Here is a 23769-nt window from a genome sequence, read left to right on the forward strand (position 1 = left end):
GCTGTTAAGTGGCATACAGCAAAAGAGTGTGATAAGAGCTGGATCACCAAAAACATCACCACTCCACCTGGCACTGTGACAGCAATCTATAATACTTTTCAGCTTCAAAGTGTTTTAAAGTAATCCTCACATCATCCATGTTTTATGGATGGGGAAGCTGAGGCAGGGACATTGTGTTGGCTTAGGACACACAGAGTTAGTGTCAGAACCAGGATAGAATCAACAGATGGGGCTGGATACTGAACTATGCTGTTATCCTTAGAGGGAATCTTTTATGATCAGAGTTTGGTGTAGTTTGGCAGGACAGTGTAGGAAAGCTGGCAGTGTGTTTCCTGTACCATATTGGTTCTATGGCTGAACTGGAAGCTTTAGAATCCAGAGCTGTCAGGGCAGCACCTTTCAAAAACTGTAACTTTACAGAGTGGAATGTCACTCAGTCTGATTCTTCTTTCCATGGTCACTATCCACCTGTTCCTTGAATTAAAAGCAAATAGAAACAGAAAGAGAAGAAATACATGACTGAAGGAGAAGAAAAGCCTGTTTGCCTTAATTACACGGGAGGGTATTTCAAGAACAGTTGATCCATTTGAAAGTCCGACCTCTTGTAATACTGAAAAATGAGGTCAGTGTTACCTATGGTTCTCTGATGAGACAGTGCTTTTTCTTTTGGAAGTTCAAGCTGCCTGGAATGGAAACACCTTTTACTGCTTCATCCAAGATTTCCAACTTGGGACTGGGAGGTGGGGGGGTAGAGAATTTGCTTATTAGGGCTTTTATCTTTTGCTTTTCTGCTTATCCTATGTTTAGTATTCGTTTACATAGGCAGTATTGTCCCTGCAGATGCTTGCACATTACTTCCTTTGGAATTTCATATATGCCCCTGAAGAAATTCTCTGGCAGTGTTTTCCCCAGGAATTGAAATTGGGGTGGGGGTGGGGGTGTTCGAATTTACTGGGGTTGGGGGAGGGGTCAGGACCAGTGAGGGGTGAGACCATGAGGGTGAAAGTGGGCTGTATGGTAGCATAGTAAAAACTGAAAAATGTTTCATGACCAGATTTTAGTTTTAACTCATGTTTTAAAACCATCACACAAATTAAAGTTGGCTACTCAAGCCCTCTATGAAGCACTACATCTACATCCTTCTTGGTTTCTTGTTATAATTTTGCACAACTCTGTTATTGAACTTATTGAATGCAGTGTGTTCATCTTTTGTGGCTTCTCATGTGTCTGGTACTTCCATTCCTTCAAAAGATATGCTCATTAGTTCATTCACATGATCAGGCAGAAGGCGACTTCTTTCAGAACACAAAATTCTATTCAATGATGCAAAAGAACGCTCAGCTGTAGCTGTTGTGACTGGGAGTAGCAAGAGATGAATTCCTACTTCTTTCATCCCAGGAAACATAGCACAAAGATCGGGTCAAGCCACTAGGGATGATAAAAAAGAAGTTGAAGTCAAATCTTCATTAATTCATCATATGATATTCCATTCTGTGTTCAAATTCTCTATTCGGTCCTGAGCCCATGGCAGCCCCATTGCTGGTAGTGCCTTACTCCACTCAATTGTCAGTGTTTTATAGGACAGGGATCTGTAAAAGCTACGTAGCAGTTGAGTAGAATCTAGAAGTCGCTGTTACAGATTTTTTAAGAATCAAGATTGTGTACTTTTTCAGTTGTCTTAACAAACGCTTCTTGGCCTCTTCGCTTAAGGATTCAATATAAATGCCTTCATTAGTCAACTTCTGGACTGAAGTCTTTGCTTCTTCCAGTACTTTTTCAAATGGATAGCTCTCTGATTGATCCAAATGTAGTTTCTATTGCTGGACAAAGATTTACTACTGTTGTAGCAGATGCCTGGATGGCATTGCTTAATGACCCAAGTAGTTTCAACAGTAGACTTACAAGAGAGAGAATGGCAATAGTCTTTTCTGAACATAGTAGCAAAAGTAATCCACCAGCCTCACTACTTAGATCCATCCTATCTTAGTAGATACTTTCCAAAGCCAGTAATAATGGCTGGAGTAATTTTAAGACAACAGTCAAGAATTGCTCATGAGAAAACCTGAGGGTTTTCCCAGGTTGGACAAATTTGAATTTCAGTCCTAGTGTATCTTCCATATTTTCCAAGATATTCAGTCTTTTTGGACTCTTGCTGAAAAAAAGAATATAATGAAGTCATTAAATTTATAGCTTTTTTTAAAATGCCTTTTGAAGAGTCTGCAGTGTTGGTTGGAGTAGATGGCCTCTGCAGTGTATATAGGAGAGATTAGGGTTACATTTTTCTCTGAGCAAAGCTTGTACTCCACCATATCTTCCAGAGAAGTTTGCAGCTCCATCAAATGCACAAGCAGCCATCTGTTTGGGGTCCAATTGACAAGCATTTAACTCTTCTAAGATGTGGGTTGTCACAGATGCAGCTGATGTGTCTTCTATAACTTGAACATCTAGAAATGCATCTCCTGGCCTACCACTGACATCAAGATAACATACACAATGACTTAATACTTGATGCCCATTTGCATCGGTGCATTCATCAGCCATGTACACAAATTTTTTGAATGTGGTGAGAGAGTTCTTCACTTTTTCAACTGTTGAGTCTTTCACTGTTGCACCACATGCTTCTAGCCAGTCAGTTGAGTTTCTTGCAGAAAGACCGCATTTGCTGTTCTCATTTGGAACCAGTATTCAACTTCAGGATGAACAAGTGACAATGCACTTAACATTGGCCTCCAGTTTGTAGTGTATGGTGTCTCTTGCTTAAATAGAAAGTATGATGCCACAGCAATGTTTGTTCACATGAACTCTGTGTCTCCAGCATTCTTAACAGCCTCATTAACATTCATCGGTGTTGTCCTTGGTCAGTGGAGACTCAGAGTTCAGAGGTGCTTTCACATGAGTTCACCTCCCCCATGGGGGGCAAGAAGGCACCTTGCTCATTCCTCCAGCTGTTCACTCTGGCCGCTGTTGTTCGTTGTGCCACCGTTGACTCCATCGCTCTGTTGCCAATGGCCCTGCACTGTCACCTTCGGCTGCCACCTGCCACCGTGACCTCTGCGAGTTGGTCTCTTGAGGTTCCATCCAGCTCTCTGATTTCAGCTGAGCTCTCAGTGGGGGAACCTTGCTGCTAGTACAGACTGGGCCATCTCTTCCACAGAGAAACTGTCCCACAGCAGGTCTAAGCACTTAGACCTGATTATCAGTGATTTCAGCTGCAGTGGTCACTTAACAAAACTAAAGACGGAGCTGATTAGGCTCCATAGATAGTCTTTTAATAGTGGAGAGGGGTAAGTCAAAAAGTACTTGTGACTCAGGCAGACCATCAAGCAAAGCACTTGTCCCCACCCTCTCTCTCGATGCCCTCAGTCAGCACAGGCTAAGCGCAGTTCTACTGCCCTTTACTCGTACAATAAGAATAACAACATTTCATTACCCCTCCCCTCCCCCCACATTCAAGTGATTTGTAACCCAACCCCAGCCAAAATCTATCACCTGGGCAACACAGCTCTGTTTGCTGGACACCTAGGTAGATTAGGTGTGAATATAAATACAATCTGGTCCTGAAGCCTTTCCCCCCAGCCCCTAGCTCATCACTAGCTGTCAGGGAGAGCTCATTTAGACTTTGCTTACGAATCATAATTTGAAATTATTAGGCTGGCCAACATCACCAAAATGAATGCACTGACATTGTCCTAAAAAACAACAGCTGTATAAGGAAGCTAGTCTATGTTCATACTTTTCAAATCTATTATACTTTTTCAGCTACACATGTTTTATCATACACTGTATATGCTTTTAAAGTTTGTATTAATGTTTCAATTTCAATTCAAATTTCCAAACAATCACTAAAATGGCAACACTGCATGTAACTAGTTCACAAAACTGGGGAGGTGTTGACGAAATTCAGGGGAGTGTAAGGAAATCCCTGCTCTCTGGTCCCATATATTTAACTGTATAATATAACAACAGGAGCCAATGCATTCTAATGTTTGTCAATGAAATCAAACTGTTGTGGGGTATTTTTGTCTGTGTAGGCACTGCTATAAATAGCACATGAAATTCATTTAAAAAAATCAGTAACGCTACTAAATATCAAGACTTTATTAACAGCTAAATTGCATCCATTGTTGGGGACTGGGTGGCTCCAGGTTTTCATGCCTTTTATGGTTGTCAACACTTCATGCTGTGGTCACTTAGTAAGAGAGAGGGCCCCCCTTCCCTGCTTAGCTACATTAAAAACAAAACAGCAGCAAAATCCCAACATTGGGACAGTAGTAAAGGGACAAGAGGAAAATACACTAATTTGAATGCAACAGGTGCAGCTATTTATTTACATCCTCTCCCATAGCGTAGGACTTCATATCCACTAAAATTGAACCTGCTTTCATTGACTGTAATCCCCATTACTGTAATCCCTCCATGTCACTTTGCAGAATGGGTCTGTCCTCCTATGTGCTTGCTAGCTCTCAAATCTGTGTTTTTCTGTAAATCTGCTCAGGGCTGGATTTACACTTGATAAAGGAAGACGTGAAGCAGCCATGCAGGACAGAGAGAGGAGCTTCCACTTTTGTTTTGTTTCTTTATTTGATTAAAAAACCCTCTGGAAACCCAAAAGGATCCTTAGTAGGAGCTACACAACACTTGAAGGGTGGCACGGCTAGCTATGTGGAGGTGCTCCATGGGAGCACAGTTCGTTGGGAACTATTAGCTTATGGGATAACAGTTCCCTGATTCAGAACCAGCCCAGCTCAGTAGTATGGAGTGACCTAAAACCATGAACCTCTGGTGGTCTGTCATGGTATAGGTGGGCAGTACCCATGCTGTCAGTCTCAGCAGGGAGGCCAGCAGCCATGGTCCTTTCAGAGTAGGGTGGAGGCACTAGTAGGGAGGGGATGTCTGAATGACTACTCTTTGCACTGTACCTGTTGTGGGGATAAAAAAATCTGACCGTAAGGACTGTCTGTCTGGCATCTTTCACAAGTACTACATTTACTGCTGATAAGGAATGAAGTGTTGCACACAATTTCCAGCATACACCAGTAAGGGAGGAGCTTCTGGAACATGGGAAAGTTGAGCATAGACAAGACAACGGGCAGATCTACATCTTGCCATTTAGGCAGTTGTCTGCAAAAGAGTCCTCATGTTAAAACACTTTTTCTATCCAGTTTATCCAAAAAAGAAGAGAAGTCTTTACAAGGAAACATTGAGCACTAAACTTTAATTATCACTTTTGAAACCTGCTGATGTGCAGCCAGATTCCAATATACTTATTCAAATTGGCTAACACTCCACAAGTAACCTGCTGATTTGTGACTGGCACCTGTCTGTCTTGAAACAGTGATGGTTCCTGCTGTGTAGCCCAATCCAAAAATCTTTTGATGGTTTTCAGAGGGTTTTTTGACCATCAGAACAAACAAATACTTTTAAATGGGGCCACTGCTATCCAGCATAAGTAAGGGTATCAGACTCTGGCCCAGAGTGGTTAGGATATAAATATTTGAATTTTGCTAAGAAGCAGTCTGTGAATTGCATATTACAGTATTTTAAATCAGATGTTATACTATCTGAATTGCTGTTTGGAACACAAACATTATGCTCATGTTGAGAAATATGTAAAAAATATCTAAATCTTCAAGCTGCTGTCATGCAGCACCTTTCATAACAACACAGCGTAGTTTAATAACAGTGTAGGAAATCTGGCAATATGTTTGTTTAAAAACTTTAATTAGTGAAGGCCTTTCCCAGAGGCCTACAGTGGCAAAAGGTGTGAATGGTGAAAATGTCCCCCACCCTGCTTGCTCCATAGTAGCTGTATTCCATGCACAGATGGGCTGGTGGAGTAACTGTGAATGGACAAATGATAACAGACTATTCAGTTATTCCAACATCAGCTCATTAGCAATCTGTCAGATTTCAATTTGTGTACTGGTGAAAAATGCAGATATCACATGATTGCCATAGATTGAATGCAGCCCTTTAACTGAGACGGGCACAATGAATGAATCAGCACAGTGACTTTACCAGTGAGGATGTCCTCTTGTCCAAAAGGCAGGATGCTCCATGCTTTTGGCTTTCAATGGTCACATTCAAAGTTGACTAAAACTGGTGCAGCCTCAGTGAAGTGGTTTAGAACCCAGTTTACTGCTCATTGAAATCAATGGAAAGACTCCTTTAACTGCAGTGGGTACTGGATCAAGGCCTTGGTAGTTGGTCCACTGTGCTAACTACATGGCTAGTGTAATTCCACTGATTTTGGTGAGGCTACTGTAGGGGTGAATCTGGTCCAAATTTTGTATGTACACTTGCCAAAGAATCAGCTGAGTTTATTAATAAATAGATGTTGGGGAATCATTGATAAACAAGGTTTCAGAGTAGCAGCCGTGTTAGTCTGTATTCGCAAAAAGAAAAGGAGTACTTGTGGCACTTTGTTAGTCTCTAAGGTGTCACAAGTACTCCTTTTCTTTTATTGATAAACAAGAAATTAGCTAAGTCCATTGACATGAGGTAAGAGATGATCTCATGCAATCCTGGCTTACATTTCATATGATTCAAAAGCTTGATTTAGGCAAATGTGATAAACATGTAAAATGTTTCTTTCTAAATTTAAAAAAATTGGCTAGCAGCCCATAAATCGGATTTGCTAAATCATTGGTACCTTATTTCTAAATGAAAATATTTGCGTTAGACTTTTCTGGTTAAGTCCCGATATTTGTCTTCATAAATTCAATCACCATAAGCTCCTGCTATTTCATTTCTCATGACTGAGATTCATTTCCCTGTCCAAAATAAAATGTGCTCATCTGTCCATAAAAAGCACTTCAAAGTAGGATAATGTCATTGTGTATATATTGATAACCAGATCCTTTTTTGCTGGTAAAAGTGAGAGTTACAGGAGCATTCTGTAGTGAACATATATCATGTGAGCATGGTTCAGTATAAGAAAAACTTCATAGTGCTGTGTAGCATTTATGAGCACTGCCAAGCTGAAATATGTAGATATTAAATGTCTGGATGATATTATTATTATTATTCATTTTAGGATACCATCATTGAAGCTACACACTTTGAGCATTAAGTAGTAGTGCTGTTATAATGGTGATTTTAATGTGATTGAGACAAGTATAATACCTTTACGTAGACGAGAGTGTTATAAACAGTCATCTAATCAGGTTGAAGAGTAACCTCACCCTGTGGTGCCTTTTCTGTCTGTTCAAACCTCTGACACTTAAAGGAATTTTTCTTCTATACTTAAAAACATCATGAATACATGTGAAATAAGATCCACTGAAAATACTGGGATTTGTCTGTCAGACCACAATTTGAAAGTGTATTTCTCTTAATCTGATTGATTTTAAAATATTGCTATAATTTATTGTAATTGATTATATTAAATCATGTTGGAATCTGTTTGCTACTAGATCAAGAAATGATATAACTCAAAGTAGTCCTCACCATACAACTGTGTTTAAAAATGTTACAGGCATGAAACCTAAGTCTGATTCACCCCTAATAGGATTTTAAACTTCACACTAAATAGTTCTGTCAATCAAGTCACAAAAATCATAGCAGCATATTTACTTCAGATAACAACGTGCCCTCTCAATGCAAGGATCTCAACTGCTAGACCACTGTTTTCTAGTGCCAGCTTCATCAAAGTCCAATAAAATATTCTCATTGTAATATTCACCTGTCTGTCACACTTTTTTGACTACAAGGAACAGCTCCACAAAAATGTATGCACTGAACACGAAGCAGTCTAAAGAATAGTTCTAATACAAAGGCCTGTCTTTCTATAGTGCCCTGTAGCTGAAATAAAACTACAGTGGAAAAATGTGTTTTACTAGTAGCAGATTTTCTTGATACACATACATACTTCCTTATGCCAATGAGAATAGAGAATAACAGTATCTAATGAAACGATGTCATATGCATTAGAAATGTTGTGAAGGTGGTTCTGATTGCAGTTGTCACCAATTAACAGAAAGCTGAGGCGTCCAAGAAAATAGTGGCTTCTTTATATATATATATATAATAAAAAAAAAAAAAGTGGTGGGGGAGGGAACCAAAGTCACAACAGTAAAGTTTGTGACAATTCGTATGTCACATAGAATACAGAAAGCATCTCACGTTGTCTTCACTTTAGAGATTTGCATTGTACACTGCTTGATCCCAGTAAGTCCCTGTTCCTATAATCTTTTGGGAAACTATAAACTGATAGTCAATGAAACTCAACTTCTTTTAAAGGTGAATTACTTTTCCTCCAGCAGTGCAGACTGGGGCACTCAGTGGCTGAAACTCTGCTAGGTATTGTGTTTAAAAAAAAACAAAAACTCTCTTCAACTCAGCTCTCAAAAACTTGTAAAAACCTTTTAAACTCTATTTTTAAAGGAAGTTTTTAATTCAGTGGGACTTAAGTGGGTGCCTAAAGGTAAGCACACACTTACCTGCTTTGCTGAATTGGGATGGACTTCTAAATCTCAACCTAGGAGAATTTGCAGTACAAACTTTTGAAAAGCTTCTGTCGTGTGCATACACACACAATCAACATAACTGTAATGAGGTAGAGGTAATTGGGGAGCAGGGGAGAATTGCAGAGAAAGAAAGCCTTTACAATGAATAAAATGGTTAGTGAAATCTTGGCACGTTGGAAATATAAGGTCAATTACAATTGAATATTGGAACCAACAATACCACACACATTATAAAACTAACTTTTTTCTATTTTCTCTCTATTCTGGACTTTTTAAATTTATTGCAGTGATTCCACAAAGTAGCAGTGGAATATAACGTCTCATGGTGACTGTGCTGTTTGTTTGTTTTGAAAGTTTTAACTAGGCACATTGGGCATAGATTGTATTGCTCCACCCCATAGATTGCATTGATAGCAACATCATGTAATATTAACACACACATGCTTTTTCTGATCTTGCTTGAGATTTCTGCCCTAGCACATTAAACAGTAACAACATTTTACTGCGAAATCACAATCTGTAAAAGGAGGAACATAGAGGACATTTGTAGGGTTTTTTGTTTTGAACGTTGTCTATGTGCATTGGGCCAATTTAAAACTTTTTGCAAAAAGAAAAGGAGTACTTGTGGCACCTTAGAGACTAACCAATTTATTTGAGCATGAGCTTTCGTGAGCTACAGCTCACTTAGCTGTAGCTCACGAAAGCTCATGCTCAAATAAATTGGTTAGTCTCTAAGGTGCCACAAGTACTCCTTTTCTTTTTGCGAATACAGACTAACACGGCTGTTACTCTGAAACCTTAAAACTTTTTGTGTTTTACTGGGTGTTTTGAGTATTTTGAGTGCTATACAAATAAATAATGGCATGTAGCATGCATGCTGTCTCTCAAAAATACACAGGTAAGTGTACAGGGGAACCTGTGTTTTTATAGCCACAGTAGTATTCTATTTAAGAATATACACTGGTACTTGAGGCATTTGTTTTTACACAAATATATGCAGAGGTATTTGGTATAATGTTATACACCAGTAGTCCACCTGTAATTAGTATAGTGGTTTTAACCCCAGTTAAGTATATGGCTATTTGGTGCAGAATTGTTATCAAGTAACGATGTGTTACTCAGTATATGAGTGAGACTGGCATCTTTCTAGATGGCCAATGTAATTTCTGTGCAAGGTAATTGTTTGCTATTAGTAACACAAGCTTTTTGGCTTTGTTCCTTAAGACCAACATTCCTCACAAGTCTGGACTCTCTCTAATCCTAGCCAGGTTTAGTTCTGTAACAGTATCTTATGAGCCATAGTTTGATGCATTTCCTTGCTGCCATGGCTAATAATAGGAGAAATCCAGTGGTCTATCAGTAGTCAACTCCCATTTGGGCCATATTAACATCTTTATTCATGTTGAGTAGTGCCTTACTCGGTGAGTAGTCCCATTGTGGGGTGTGTTGTTAGGTTGTGGGTGTTTTTTTATTTATTTTTATTTTATTATTATGACCTACTTCCTCACATCTTATCTACAAGATTGGGAGGTTTTGGTAATTATTGAGGTATAGAGGCATATGATTACTTTACTTTGGGATTCTCTCAATGATGAGGTGGTGGTGTTCATTTGGAGGGCTTCCTGCCCACAGGGTTATCTTGTATAAAACTCTGCTTCATTTTTTTTTTTTTTTTAATGTGACTCACTTCATACAATTTAAAGCTGTGTAAAGATAGCAGCTTGTCCTGTAGACCTACCTGATTTTCCTGTCTTTAAAATTTGTTTTTGCATATACCCACTCTATCCTCAGTAGAGATAATTACAAAAATCTTTAAAGGTTGTATGTGGGAAGGATGTGGGAGCTGCCTGTATTTTATGAATATTATATGTTTATCTGTTTGTGTTTGATATATAGCTAATAGTGGTTAATTCTTACAGGAGCAGTTAGTGCATAGGTCGGAAAATATTTCAACTGAACACATCAAAACACAACAAACACGGCTGCTTCCTATTCTACAGTACATGAACTATCAACACAGGAAAGTTGACAGGTAGTGTTGGTTATCACATTTCCTCATTTTTATTTCAATCTTTTTACAAATCTCTCCTACCCACCACCTGATGAGATACTATTCTGTAACAAAGCTTAGTCCTAAAAAGATCTAAAATGTACAAGAACATTACAAAATTAAAAGTCAGTCCTAACCACAGCTAAGAGTCCCACTGGTTCAGTGGGTACCTTTATAACCACCGCTATTGACCTGAAGTTACTGTGTCTGGTGTCACTTTGGTAATCAAGTTCAAAATAAAGTCTTTTTCAGAACAGCATGGTGTTAGAGACAGCTAAGGTTTTGAGAAGAAAATGTCCTAATACCCAGCAACATAAAGACCTAATCCAGGGATTGGCAACCTTTGACATGCAGCCCACAAGGGTAAGCCCCCGGCCGGGCCAGGCCAGTTTATTTACCTGCTGCGTCTACAGGTTCGGTTGATCTTGGCCGCGGTTTGCCACTCCAGGCCAATGGAGGCTGTGGGAAGCGGTGCGGGCCGAGGGATGTGCTGGCTGCCACTTCTCGTAGCCCCCATTGACCTGGAGCAGCAAACTGCTGCTCCCACTGGCTGCGATCTGCCAAACCTGCAGACGCAGCAGATAAATAAACCATCCCAGCCCGCCAGGGGGCTTACCCTGGTGGGCTGCGTGCCAAAGGTTGCCGATCCCTGAATCTTTGTTTTTTTTTTTAAACCACTAAGCAAACCTAGAAAATTCAAGTTGTGTAGTCAGTATAAGAACTATGTTCTTAATCCAACAAGGTGCTTAAGTATGTGTGTAGTTTCAATGAAGTGATCAATGAGATTACTGATGTGCTTAAGTGCTTTGCTGAATAGGGATGGACTGCTGAATTAGGGCCTATGGGTAAAATTTCTAAAAGCACCTAATGACTTAAGAACTCAAGTTTCATTTTCAAAAGTGACTTAAGCACATAATGGAATTTAGGTTACTGACTTTCATTGAAATGTAGGCTCCTAAATACCTAAGTGGCTATTGAAAATGGGACTTTAGGGGCCTACATGAGTTAAGTGCTTGGGCAGTTTTACCCTATATCCTTAGCACATCTTGCATATAGAGACCCAATAATGCTTGATACTATGTCCATCTAGATTCTGAAGAAAGATTCTGCCAAGTTGCTGATAGGCTGAGAATAGAACTGGTCTGTTGGTATGTTTGTTTTTTTTATTCATAACAAATTTAAGGCTTTCCTTCTGTTTTTTTTCCAAAACAAACTGATATTCTGTTTTCTGAAATCTTGTAGAATTGTAACATTTTATTTTCTAACATATTTAAAAATATTAAGTTCTGAAATAGAATTCCTTTAATGTATTTATTTTGAAAAATTTTAGCACCTGACTAAACTGACAATTCAAAATTGGCAATTGGAAAAGAAATCCCAAACCTAAAACTGGTAAATAACTGAAAATGATAAATGAACTTTTTAATTGAAAAATGGGAAAATTTCAAGAAAAGTAAAATGCTTCTGAAAGAAACTTCTAATTTCAGCAAAGGAAAAAATTGATCAAAACCACATTCACTTGTCCCACTTGATTTGTGAGTCTAAGGGCTCAATCACCAAATCAAGTGGATGAAAAAAGGAAATAGAACAAGACCTTGTCTATACTAGGAAAGTTCTACTTGTTTAACTAACTCAGTTTTAAGGTGGAATTCTGGCACCACTGAAGTCAGTGGCAAAACTCTTACTGCAATTGCAATGAAGCCAGAATTTCACCATAAATCACTCTAGTTACACTGGTGCAATTCCCTATGTAAATGCATTTAAACTGGTTTAACTTTCACTTAATTAAGCTAAAATCAACTTGGTAAAATCCAGTACAATTTTTCTTGTATAAACAAAGCCCAAGAGATGTGGTTCTGACAGAAGCTTGTTGGGGAAGGAATGTTTCAGGGAATGTTTTCAGGACAGCAAGTGGGGGAGAGAAACAGAGAAGAAAACTAAAGCAACACTCTCTCTGTTACCTTTTTAAAAAAAAAAAGGCAAAATCCACTCTGTTACTTCCAGGCCATGTCACATTCTCTTATCAGGTAATGGAGCCACAAGGCACAATGCCAAAGAAGTCCGAAGTCTGGCAAGTTTCTTAATATTGTTTCAGAGAATACGCAAAAGGTCATTTGCACCATATGGTACCCAAGAGTTAATCCAGAAAAGGATGCTGGATACCTAGGGAGATCAATGTTGAAATGCCGTTTAGAAAGAATACATTAACTCAAGAGGCAAAAGTCCATAAAACCAAACAAGCTAGGGAGACCAAGAGGCAGGAAGGGAGATGGAGGAGCAGGGAGACTGGCACGGTTTCTGAAAGATTATCTGAGTTTAGTCTCCAGTTATCCCCCATCTCCACTTACATTTTATAACAAGGTTTTCCATCTCTAGAGTGCAGTGGTGTATCTTCAAGTGTCTCAGCAAGAAAGACCAATTGGTGTCTCTCTGTTTTATATACGTTAGCGTAGGCCAGCGGTTCTCAAACTTTAACAACCCGAGAACCCCCATTTTTATTTAAACATTTTCATGGACCCCAAGCCCTCCGCTCAGCCCCAGACCCCACCCCCCGCTCCACCTCTTCCCTGCCTCTTTCTGCTCCCTCCCGCCAAGTGTGACCCGTCCCCGCTTCTCTGCCTCCTGTACACCACTGAGCAGCTCTTCCCCGGCATGCAGGAGGTGCTGGGAGGGAAGGGGAGGAGAAGATTAGCAGGGCCGACGGACCCCCTGGAGTACCCTTGTGGACCCCCAGGGGTCCATGGATCCCAGTTTGAGAAACGCTGGTGTAGGCTAGTCTGGATGTGTAGCTTGGTGGTCATTCCAGGCACTTAATGTCTGTCTTTATATGTTGAACAAGTTCCACACAGGCAGCTCTGCCTTACTCAGCTCTACTAAGTCTCATTGAGAAACAAGCAGCACTGTGTGATTGGAAAATATCATTCTGCATTCAGCCCAGTAAAATAAGGACCTGATTCTGAGTGTTGAACACTTCCTAGGGCCCCATGGGTCCTGGACTTAGGCTCAGAGTTGCAATGCCTATCTTTAGCCGCCCTGCTGCCTGTCAGAATCCTCAGCCATGAGGTGCCTAGAGTCCCTGTGCAATGACTGGGGAGAGTTAGCTGCTGAAGAATGGGATCCACAAAAGCCAGCAAGCTGAGCAGGGAGCTGCCTGCATTAGCCAGAGGAAATGCAGAGGAGAGGGGTGTGGCCTGAGTACTGTCCCATCTCAGGGAGGGAGGTGGCTGCTTCCCTTCAGTTGAGGGTTCACAGCTGTGAATCCTCTACTGAAGTTAGGTGCCTAAGCCAGCTGAACCCTTTCTTGGAAAAAACAGAAGAGGTGGTGATGCTGCCCCACCCCCCATTTACTGAGTAGCTGGAACACTCAGCTGAGATGTGGGAGACCAAGGTTAGAGCCCTCCTATTCTCTGATATGGAGGAGGGGCTTGAGCCTATGTCTCCCATATCCTGGAAGAGTGCCCTAGCCATGGAGTTGTAGGGTATGCTAAATTGGGTCTCTTAGTCTCACCTGTTGGAGCTATTCCACTTTGGATTAAATAGTCATTGGACCAGACAGATTGAGAATGATTCTATAGCCTATGATTAGGGGACACACCTGCAAGGGTTCTAATCCTTGTGCGGAGGAATTTTGCAAGGTGCCAATTTCCGTCAACTTTCATTGATCTCAGTGGGAGTTTAGGGTGCTCTGCAGTTTGCAGAATTGGGATCCTGGTCATAAGCTGCTGTCAATCAGCATAGCTCTCTGGATCTGGCCCAAGGGTTTCCTTTATTTTCAAATGTATTTTTACCCATGCACCTGTAAACTTGGGTCACCATCATTGTACAGATAACATACTTTTATTTGTGGAATTGTTGTAATAAACAGATGACATTCCCTGATCATTCTTCATCAGTTTTCAGGTTTTTATGAATAGATCTTGTCACATCCACTGATTTTCTTCCCCCCCCGCGCTTTTTATAGGAACTGGATGCTCCAGAAATAGTTATCCACATAGGTCCCAGTGTTCTAAATGACAGACAACAACTGGCTGTCACTATAAATATTTGTTAAAGTTTGATAGCGAGCAAAAAAAAGCAGGAGTGTCTTTTATGCAGCAAAAGTCTAGAAATAAAATATAGACTTATTTCTTTCTTGACTGAGTTCATAAAGAACATAGGAATTGTCATCCCAGATCAGACCAATGATACTGCGTGTATCCTGTTCCTTATGGTGGCCAGAACAGATGCTTCAGTGTAAGGTATAAAATTCCAAGGGTCAGACTCCTAGCTGGTATTAATTGTCATAGCTACATTGACTTCCTCTAAACATAGCAAGTTGTATTCTGGAGTGACCAGAACAGCACTAACTTCAATATTGTTTTGTATTTTTCTGTATTATTCTTTTCTCAAATCATCTTAACACGTTTTTGACTACTGCTGCACGTTGAATTGATTTTAGTTGAAGCTGTCCACAGTGATGACTGGGTCTTTTTCCTGAGTGGCTGCAGGTGACTTAGGACTCATCATTGTGTACGAGTAGCTGACATTGTTCCTCCAAACATGTATTACCTTGCACCCATCCACAAAGAATTTTATTTAACTTTTGTGATGCCCAATTGGCTAGCATTTTAATAGACAAATGTTGGAGTAAAGGGTGGTGGCTGTATCCATATACCATGTTTTATACATAGAATTGTTGATTGATTATTATTTGCATATGATGTATCCTATGAGACCCACCATAGAATGGGATCCTGATCTATTTGGCACTGTACAAATACAACACAGAAAGATGGTCCTTGCCCAGAAGAGGTCATAATTTAAATGAATGACCTGACTAATCAAATTATTAAAATAGTTGTGCACTTAAATTAGTAATTCACTAGTAGTGCACTGTTTGGTCAGCAAAGGCTACGAGACAGTCTATTTGTAGATCTTGAACCTTATGATGCTTTAAAGCAAGTATGAGCTAAGTGCATCCACTTATTGGCACAGCGCTGCCCCTGTTTGAGAAAAATGCAAAGTGAATTTAAACCAAAAGGGAGACCCATGCAGTCGCATACTTTAAAAAAATAAAAACATTAACAACGCCAGCATGTAAGATGTCAGGCTCAAGAATTAATGGAATGCATAAAATGGAAGGATGTTTGCAACACTGCTTGATCAGTGCCTGAAAGATAAAAATGATTCTATACTTTTCCCCGGCATGGACACAGATTGCTGGAAGGGGTATGTTCTCCTGAACAAAATGCTGGAGGCCGTCTTATCTTCCTCTTCCTTCTCCAGAGTTTCCAAGCCAAGCTCATCTCGTGTAGCTTAATGGCTTCCTAGGAAATCTAGACATTTGAAAGAAACTAAAACAGCTGTATTAATTTTTACTCACACTAGCAATAACAAAACCTGGGTAGTATGCACCTAATTTCTTCATCTATGCAGTGTATAAATAGCCTGGGCCTTTTCTCCTTGCACAGTGCATAGCAGGCTTATACAGGCAAATGGAATCTGCCTCTACATCAGTAGATAGCTCTGTGGCTGTCAGGGCAGACCCTTTCAGGTATTTGCAATTTGAGTTGGTTGAAAAAATTGTTTTTTTTATTACCTCAATTGTCCACCATTCCCAGTTTGCTTACTTTAGTGCTGATGGTAGCATTATTACAAATAAATGGCTCTTTTTAATGCAACTAATGCTGAACAAAGCTGAGAGAATTTAAGGTTGGTTAGGAAGTTCACTTTTGTTCAGATGCTTTTATAAGCATATATAAAATCTCCCTCCCTCTGCCTGCAGCCCTGGCTTCACAAAAGCTGCCCCTGACCCCCGATCTCTTCTCTATATCCTTCCATCCATGAACTGCAGTCAGTCCCTGCTCTCTCCTGCCACTTTTTTTAGTTCTTCAATATACCTTTTTGCTTCTATGACCCTGCATTAGGCCACACCTAGATCCCTTCTTTTCTTTCCTAAACAGCCTTCAATAGATTCCAGTTTAGTCTCATCCCATCCAACTGGTAAATTGCATCCCATTCTGGGACCTAGCTGTCTTGCTTCTGAGCCCTTGCATAAGTGTAAGATTTATGGGCTCTCGCTCATATATTTGAATTTAAGTGGGTAGGGCTGCAAATTAGATTCTGAGCTCTTTCAAATGGCTTATAAACATCCAGATATGATAAACTTACAAGTGTAATGGATGATTAGAAAGAAGATTGCTTGTTTCAATAATCAGATTTATCTAGCAATATTATTTTTATAAAACCATAATGCTAATTGCCTACAGGCTATTAATTATTAGTCCATTATTTTACTACAGGTCCATTATTACTTGGAGGTCTATGAGATCATTCTTATATATTTTAGATACGTACAATATTTTCCCTTTTCCAATCCTTTAGAAGTTCTCTGTTACTTTTTAGGAATAATTATCTGTATTTTAAAGGCCATTTTTCAATCCCGTTAACATACTGTGGCAGGTCACCCAGACTGTGTATGTCTTGCATAAGTCAGTCTCCAAAAATTATGCTTATTATCAATAGTTCCTTTTCATAAGGTCTTCATTGCTTCATAAATAAACTATTTTTCTTTCTTTTTATTTTTAAAAGGAACTTAATCTCAACCATTTGAGTCAACATTAATGGGCCTTTTTTTTTTTTTTGCTAGTATTTCTCCTTTTCTTGATATATTTGTAAGACCCCCTTTTATGCCTTTAAATGCTGTTATCTAGCAGTGATTCATTCTGCTTTTTTTGCTGCCTTGTGAGCCTTAATTGATTCTTTATATTCTTGTTTTGGTTCTCTCCCCACCCCTTCATTATTTTCAGTACAGCTTTCATCTTTTACTTTCAGATCTTTGAGCAGTCCCCCATGAAGCCACATTGGCTGCATCTTGTTCTTTGCATTCTTCTTTTTCAGAGGAATTGTAATCTGCTGTGCTTTAATTACACTGTCTGTTAGGATTCTCCAGCTGTTTTCCACACTGCTGGATTCCAATACCTCCTCTCATGACACTGCTGACAAGAGGCTGTCTTCCAACAAACTTTACTAATGCAGCTAGGCCTTGATCCTACACCTACTGAAGTCAATGGCAACACTTCCACTCATTTCAATAGGTGTGGGATTGAGCCTTTAGTCCTTACTACTCACACAAATAGTACCATTGATGGTCTGAATGAAGTACTCTCCATTCAAGCCAGTGAGACACCAAGCTATTAGAGTTCAATAATGGCAAGATCTTTTAAGTGGATTTTAAATTCGATAGTAAGAGGGAGAAGGGGAGTTTCCATAGAATTCAAATACACTGATATGGGTTTCCAACATACAAAAGAGAACCTGAACAATAAGGAGCAACATACTAAAGAACTGGTGCGTACAGTGCAGTAGTACACTACAGTGGGACTGTCCCCTGCATATCACGGGAAGAATTCTCACCACAAGGCCGTGCACTAGTAGAAGAACTGCTCCAGCCTTGCCCCCTTTTCTGCTCACCCAATATTCCATCCCTGTCTGCTTATTAGCTTGTAGGGAGTGATTGCAGTGCCGGGTTGTATGGCATGTAGGGGTGCACACCGTCTGCACTGTTCCTCCAAATTCTGTCCCCGCTGTACAGTAAGAGTGCAATGAATGCCCTCCACGCCCAGGCGGGCAGGGGCAGGGCTTCCTCCTTCTTGCCTCATTTGTGCAGGAGGATCTGCGAGACTATCACCTGTACTATACCACCTCCATCTTCAATTCTTTCCTCCAGTTTTTGAAATTATCCTGAAGTTCCTGTAATCTCCTCCTTTCAGTTGTGTCTTTTATTCCTGTATCGAGAATTAGTGAGAATTTTCCTACATTTTTCAGGATATCCTTAGCCCTCATTATCACATTCTTTGACTTAACACCTGGAAGGCAGCATGATGTCCTGTTTTCTTTATCTGGGTCACAGATGACTTGAGCCAGGTTCCTCACTATGTAGTCATCAGGCAGGATTGTTTGCTTCTACCTTCTTTCCAGTGACTCCTGTTCACTGCTTATTTCTTGTACCCTGCTCAGGCTAATTCCTATCTTTAGTCTGTTCCCATACTGTTGCTTCTCATCTTGTCACAGATAGATAGATTGTTTGTTTAATAAGGGTGACTAGGACGGAAGACTCTTACCCCTTCACTCTTGCTTTTCCTAATGGCCACATTCTTCTACTTTCCTTCAGCCTCCTTCACAATTATCCCATATGGTCATAGCCTCTGTCTCGTATCTCTCATTGTGTTCCATCTAATCTGCTTCTCTGAGTACTGGCTTCAGCAGCTTTCCAAGACCTGCTGCTGTCTTCCCCATAAAAGGAAATAAAATTGCACTTTATAAATGCATAGCCCTCCTAGGGTTCTCTTAGAAACTGGAACATCACACATGTCCCTCACCTGTAGCCTTCAGGATTCTATACCACAACTGATATATATTTCAGGTAATGTCCATTTCTGATCCTGTTAGCAGAATCCCTTGGCGGTATCTTTCCCCCTGTGAATTCACCCTGAAGGGCTGTTTGTGGCTCTCTTCCTGTCCTTTGGTCACAGTGTTTTCTCAGTAGGAGGTATTCTACTTGGTTGGTTCTTCTGCCTCGTTATCAGCAATTAATCACAATCGCCCCCAGCAGCTCACACAGGGAGTCAAAACAAAACACAGGGAATAAACCAGCTCTTGTTTTCAGCCATTGCTCAAAGTTCAGCATCTGAAGTTGCTTCTGTACTGTCACAGAGAAGTCACTCCTTCTAAAGCTCCCATTTACTGGTTTCTATTGACCAAAAGCTTTCCAGTGAAAAGGAAGTTTGGTGATAGAAAACCTTGGAAAGAAAGCACACAGCAAAACAGACTGGCAGAGAAATGGGGAAACTCACACCCCACCACATCCTACCTGTGATCAAGGGTAACCTCTCCCAGGTCCTTCCCAGAGGCAGGACTTCCCATGAGCCTAGGGCACGAGGAACCGCAGCATACAGAGGTCCTAGTGAACAAAATCATAGTGGCTGCAGAAGGACTTCTTTACACAGTATACAATTGGACCCAGATTTTCAAAGCCATGTGTGCAGTTCTACAGGTTCCAAGCTTGTAACAAATTCTCTTTCTACTCTGCTCCCTATATTCCTCTGATACCAGCATTTCCTGACAACTGATGGTGAGAGCCTTCTCTGCAACTCCTGTCTTCTGGGCCTGACTTCATGGATCTCAACCTCTCATTAACTTCCCATCATATTTTAAATCTCATCTTAAAGCTTATCTTTTCTGGTTTCTTCTACTCCTGAATGCATCTCGCCCTTTGCTGTTAAGAATCTCTGCAACTGTGTCATTTAACTTTGTAAATAAAGCATTTTGGGATACAGTGTAGTGATGAACAGTATGCAAAATAAAGTCAGTACTGTATGTTGTAGTATGTTGTGGTTTTGTAACAATACCATTTCACTACTTTTGCTTAAGAAAAGAAAATCAAATATAAAAATGATGTAAAATCTCACCGCCCCCCCCCACCCCGAACCCCAAACAAGAATGGGCTCTGAATGGAAGCTGCAGGTCTACCCTATTGAGACATGCAGCAGGACCTCTTTAGGGGCTCTGTTCTTGGACAAGCATGTCTGGTAAGGCAGAAGTTAAACCACAAATTAATTGGCCATTAAGCTACATTCTGCCTAGATTGCTGAACCCAAATCTGTGCATAAAAATGAAAGAAAAAATATTTAAATTCTAACAAATTCTGGCATGTTAATTACAAGTTCAAATCTGTTTCTAGACATAGGGTATTGTGCTGAACTGTATTTTCCCTTTAGAAGATATACCCTAATATATTATTGCTTTTTTTATCGGATACAATAGTTTGCATTAACAAAAAGGGAACTGGAGGCTCTTGGACTATTCTGTGATGCTGAAACCTCCATTTACCATCTATTTTAAAATGTGCATCTCTTTCAGATACCTAAATTCTTTTTTATAGAACAGTAAGCTTAGGCTCTGAGCCTGGATTTATAGAGTTGTTCTTGGAATTGATTTTGAAAGCCCTGTACAATAAAAACTTGATTACAGAACTGCAACTACTTGTCCTGAAGGAAATGAAATCACTCTCTGTTTTTGTAAAGGTGGTTAACCTGAAGGTGAAAACCACTGCTCGAAATAGTTTGTACATTCACATTTATGTTTGTTGATTCCATATAAAACTGAATAACCAAGCATGCTGAAGGTAAAGCCCTCATTTAATTAACCCTCTTGGTGTAGTACCATGTGATTAAATGTGACTGAGCTGCTCCTTGGGGTTTCTGCTACTGAAAATACTAACAATAATCATTTGTTTTGTTTTTATATTTAAACACATTATTGCATAGCTTGGTGCAGAGATAATTACCAATTTTATCTCCTGTGTTTTTCTAACGTTCATTAATAACAATAAAGGGTTGTAGGTTAAAAACTCATTTAATTGCCTTTATGTTAATGACATTATGAATAGCCTTAGCTACAAGATTCTAATTCTGTCCAGTATTCTGTTTCATAGTAAGGCCCCAGGAGAGCTGCTCATTTTATCAGCATTACTGATTCAGAGTTTTTCCTTGCAGGTGGGTTTTTGTACATAATCAGAATTAATGCACAACACATTTTGCAAGGAACAGAGTAGAAGCACTCTGAATAAGTAATTAACTAGAGTGCCCAAGGAAAAATGCCTGAGAAAATTTCTTAGCATATTCATAAAACATTAAGAACAGTGACAAACACAGTGGAAACAATTTACTAATAATATGTTTTCATGCCATTTTCTAACTCTTTATTCATCTATTTGTTTAAAAAAAAAAGAGCTAGATTTCAGATCTCTCATTAAGGAGCACCTGCCCTTGAAACAGATTACATCCAAGCTACATTGGGCAAGGACTTATTGGAAGATAAATGGACTTCTTTAACGTAAACAGAAAATAGACTTATGTATCCAATATGGACAAATAGCATTCTCTTCCAAGCACCTCCCAGGCCTTGAAAGACCAAACAAAAAAGAGGGTGGAGGTAGTATTTACTTATATATGCCATGGTTATTAAAAATAAGAGACAATGGCAAAGATGCTAATGGAGTGCAACATATTGTGCACTGTTATGCCACAATCCCACATTTCCACATGAATTGAGGGTTTTTTCATCATTTTTAGGTGAGAAAAGTGGTTTAACTTGGATCTCGCCTATAATGTATGTAAAATGTCTTGTCACCAGAAATTTTCCCTGTGGATCAGTGATGGAGCCTTTGTGTTCACTGAATACCAGATCCAGTACCCAGCCCATATATTTGGCTGGGAGCTGGGGTTCTCTGCAGTCAGTGAGAGAGTTCTCACTGTGTAGGACCCACCCTACAGGGCTATGCTTCAGTCATTTGTCTGCAATAATTTTCATGGAGTAGCCTCAATGGCCCATCTGCATGGGAAAGAACTGTAGGATCTGTACTGTGGTGGATCATCTGACCATATGCCCGAATCATCCTGTGCAGCATACCCCAGGGAGCCCCTGCACTGCATGTCTTCTATATACTTCTCTCCAAAACATTTCTGCTCCATGTCTTTTTGTTCAGCAGAACTGTACCAGCCAACGATCTGTGCACCCACAGATGGGGCTGAGGATTTGCCTCTGAATTCTCTCAGAAAGAGAGGGGACCATGTTTCAAAAACACATTATACAGCGTCACAATTTTGCAAGGTATGTTCTTGTTTGTTTGTTGCATACTTGCCAATCTGAATGCCTGACTTTATTAACATTAATCAGTAATGCAACCACCAAGCATTAAAGATTCATGAGCTCAAAAATAACCCCCATGAGCCTGTCTCAAAAACTGAGATTTAAAAAATAATAAATCTGAGAAGGTGGTTTGGTTTTTTTAAGCCTTTTAGCTCCTGAGCTTTAGGAGGCACACAGGTCAAACTTTCAGGCTTGTCTCCACAACCACAAGGCAAGAAACTTACATTAAGAAAATAAAAAAAATTGAAATTTTCATATAGTTGGGGCATTAAGAAAAACATCAAATATTGCGAGACTCATGATAAAGTTGCAAGAGTTTGCAATACTGGATAATGCAAGGTTACTTTGGGGTCAATCTTTACACAAAAAGAGAAGGACAAATTCACCCTGGTTTTACTCCATTTACTTCAGTGGAATTAGCCAAATTCACTTTGGTATAATAGTGCTCTTGAATAACACCTCTAAGACAAAAACATATTTTTCTTCAACATCAGTCACAACAAGCCTCATATTGTTCCACCTCTTTTGTCTCTTCAGTGACAAATTTGTTATTTCAAGCCTCTGATGCCCTAAAGCAGAGGTTCCCAAATGAAGACTCGTGTGTAATCCCATTGAACTCACATGCAAAAAGTAAGGCATGTACTTAAAATACCATGCTTGGTGTAGTATTGGACCATAAGACTTGTCATTCACTTGTCAGTTCTGACTCAAAACTAGAGCTGGTTAGGAATTTTTTTTTAATCAGAAAATGCCTGTTCATCAAAACTGAAACTTTTTTTGCAGAAACCTCTTGGTGTTGGGCTAAAATTTTGTTGGGAACGTTTCTCAGGTCCAGGATGGATTTTCTAGTCATGGGGGAGAGAGAGCAAGGGCGCGCCTGAGACCTCCCACATCCCAGGTGAGTGGTGTAACTACAGACTATAGTATCAGTCTTTCTCTGCCCCAGCGAATATTTCATTATTTATTTTATTTTATTTATTCGAAGTGAAGCAGCTTCACCAGGAGACACAAAGAGCTTGATTCTATAATTCCAACGTACAACAAAAATAAATGTTAAAACCTCAGTTTTTCTCAAAAGGGGATTCTTCTTCTTTTCTGGCCAGCCCTACTCAAAACATGGCATGTTCTGCTCCAATGTCACATAATGCTGGAGTAAGGAGGAGCAGCAGCCTGTGCTTTATTGCAAGTTAGAGCAGCCATAAATTAACAGTAACCTACCAGTGATGGATCACTGAGGCCCAGAAAATTGGGCTCCACAACCCTGGTTTTACAATGAACCAGAGTACCTATCTCAAAATCCTGAAGCACCAATACTGGCATGTGTACCATTGATTGCAGCGAAGGTCTTGCTGGTAAATGGTGATTTAATGAGCCTACAATATGCATCCAGAGTTCCGTTTATCTTTGCCAAAATTTAAAAAAATAATTTTAAAGCAATCTAACAGTTCTGAATGTGTTTGAAACATGCTGACCAAGAGTGTGTAGTAGCACCAATAGCCAGCAATTTGGCAATCGCTTTTAGGACGTTCAAAGTGTCAGCACTAGAGACACTAATATGAT

General features: G+C 39.8%; 1 long non-coding RNA gene across 1 annotated transcript in view; it reads left to right on the forward strand.

Annotated features, from left to right (window-relative positions):
- LOC141992901 (uncharacterized) overlaps nt 1-23108 on the forward strand; it is a 71974-nt gene extending 48866 nt beyond the window's left edge. Inside the window, exons 2-3 of the long non-coding RNA XR_012640688.1 lie at nt 22046-22170; nt 22993-23108. This is a non-coding gene — a long non-coding RNA (uncharacterized LOC141992901). The remainder of the gene's footprint in view (nt 1-22045; nt 22171-22992) is intronic.
- The last annotated feature ends 661 nt before the right edge of the window (nt 23109-23769 follow it).

The sequence above is a fragment of the Natator depressus genome, chromosome 8, assembly GCF_965152275.1.
Source record: "Natator depressus isolate rNatDep1 chromosome 8, rNatDep2.hap1, whole genome shotgun sequence".
NCBI lineage: Eukaryota > Metazoa > Chordata > Testudines > Cheloniidae > Natator > Natator depressus.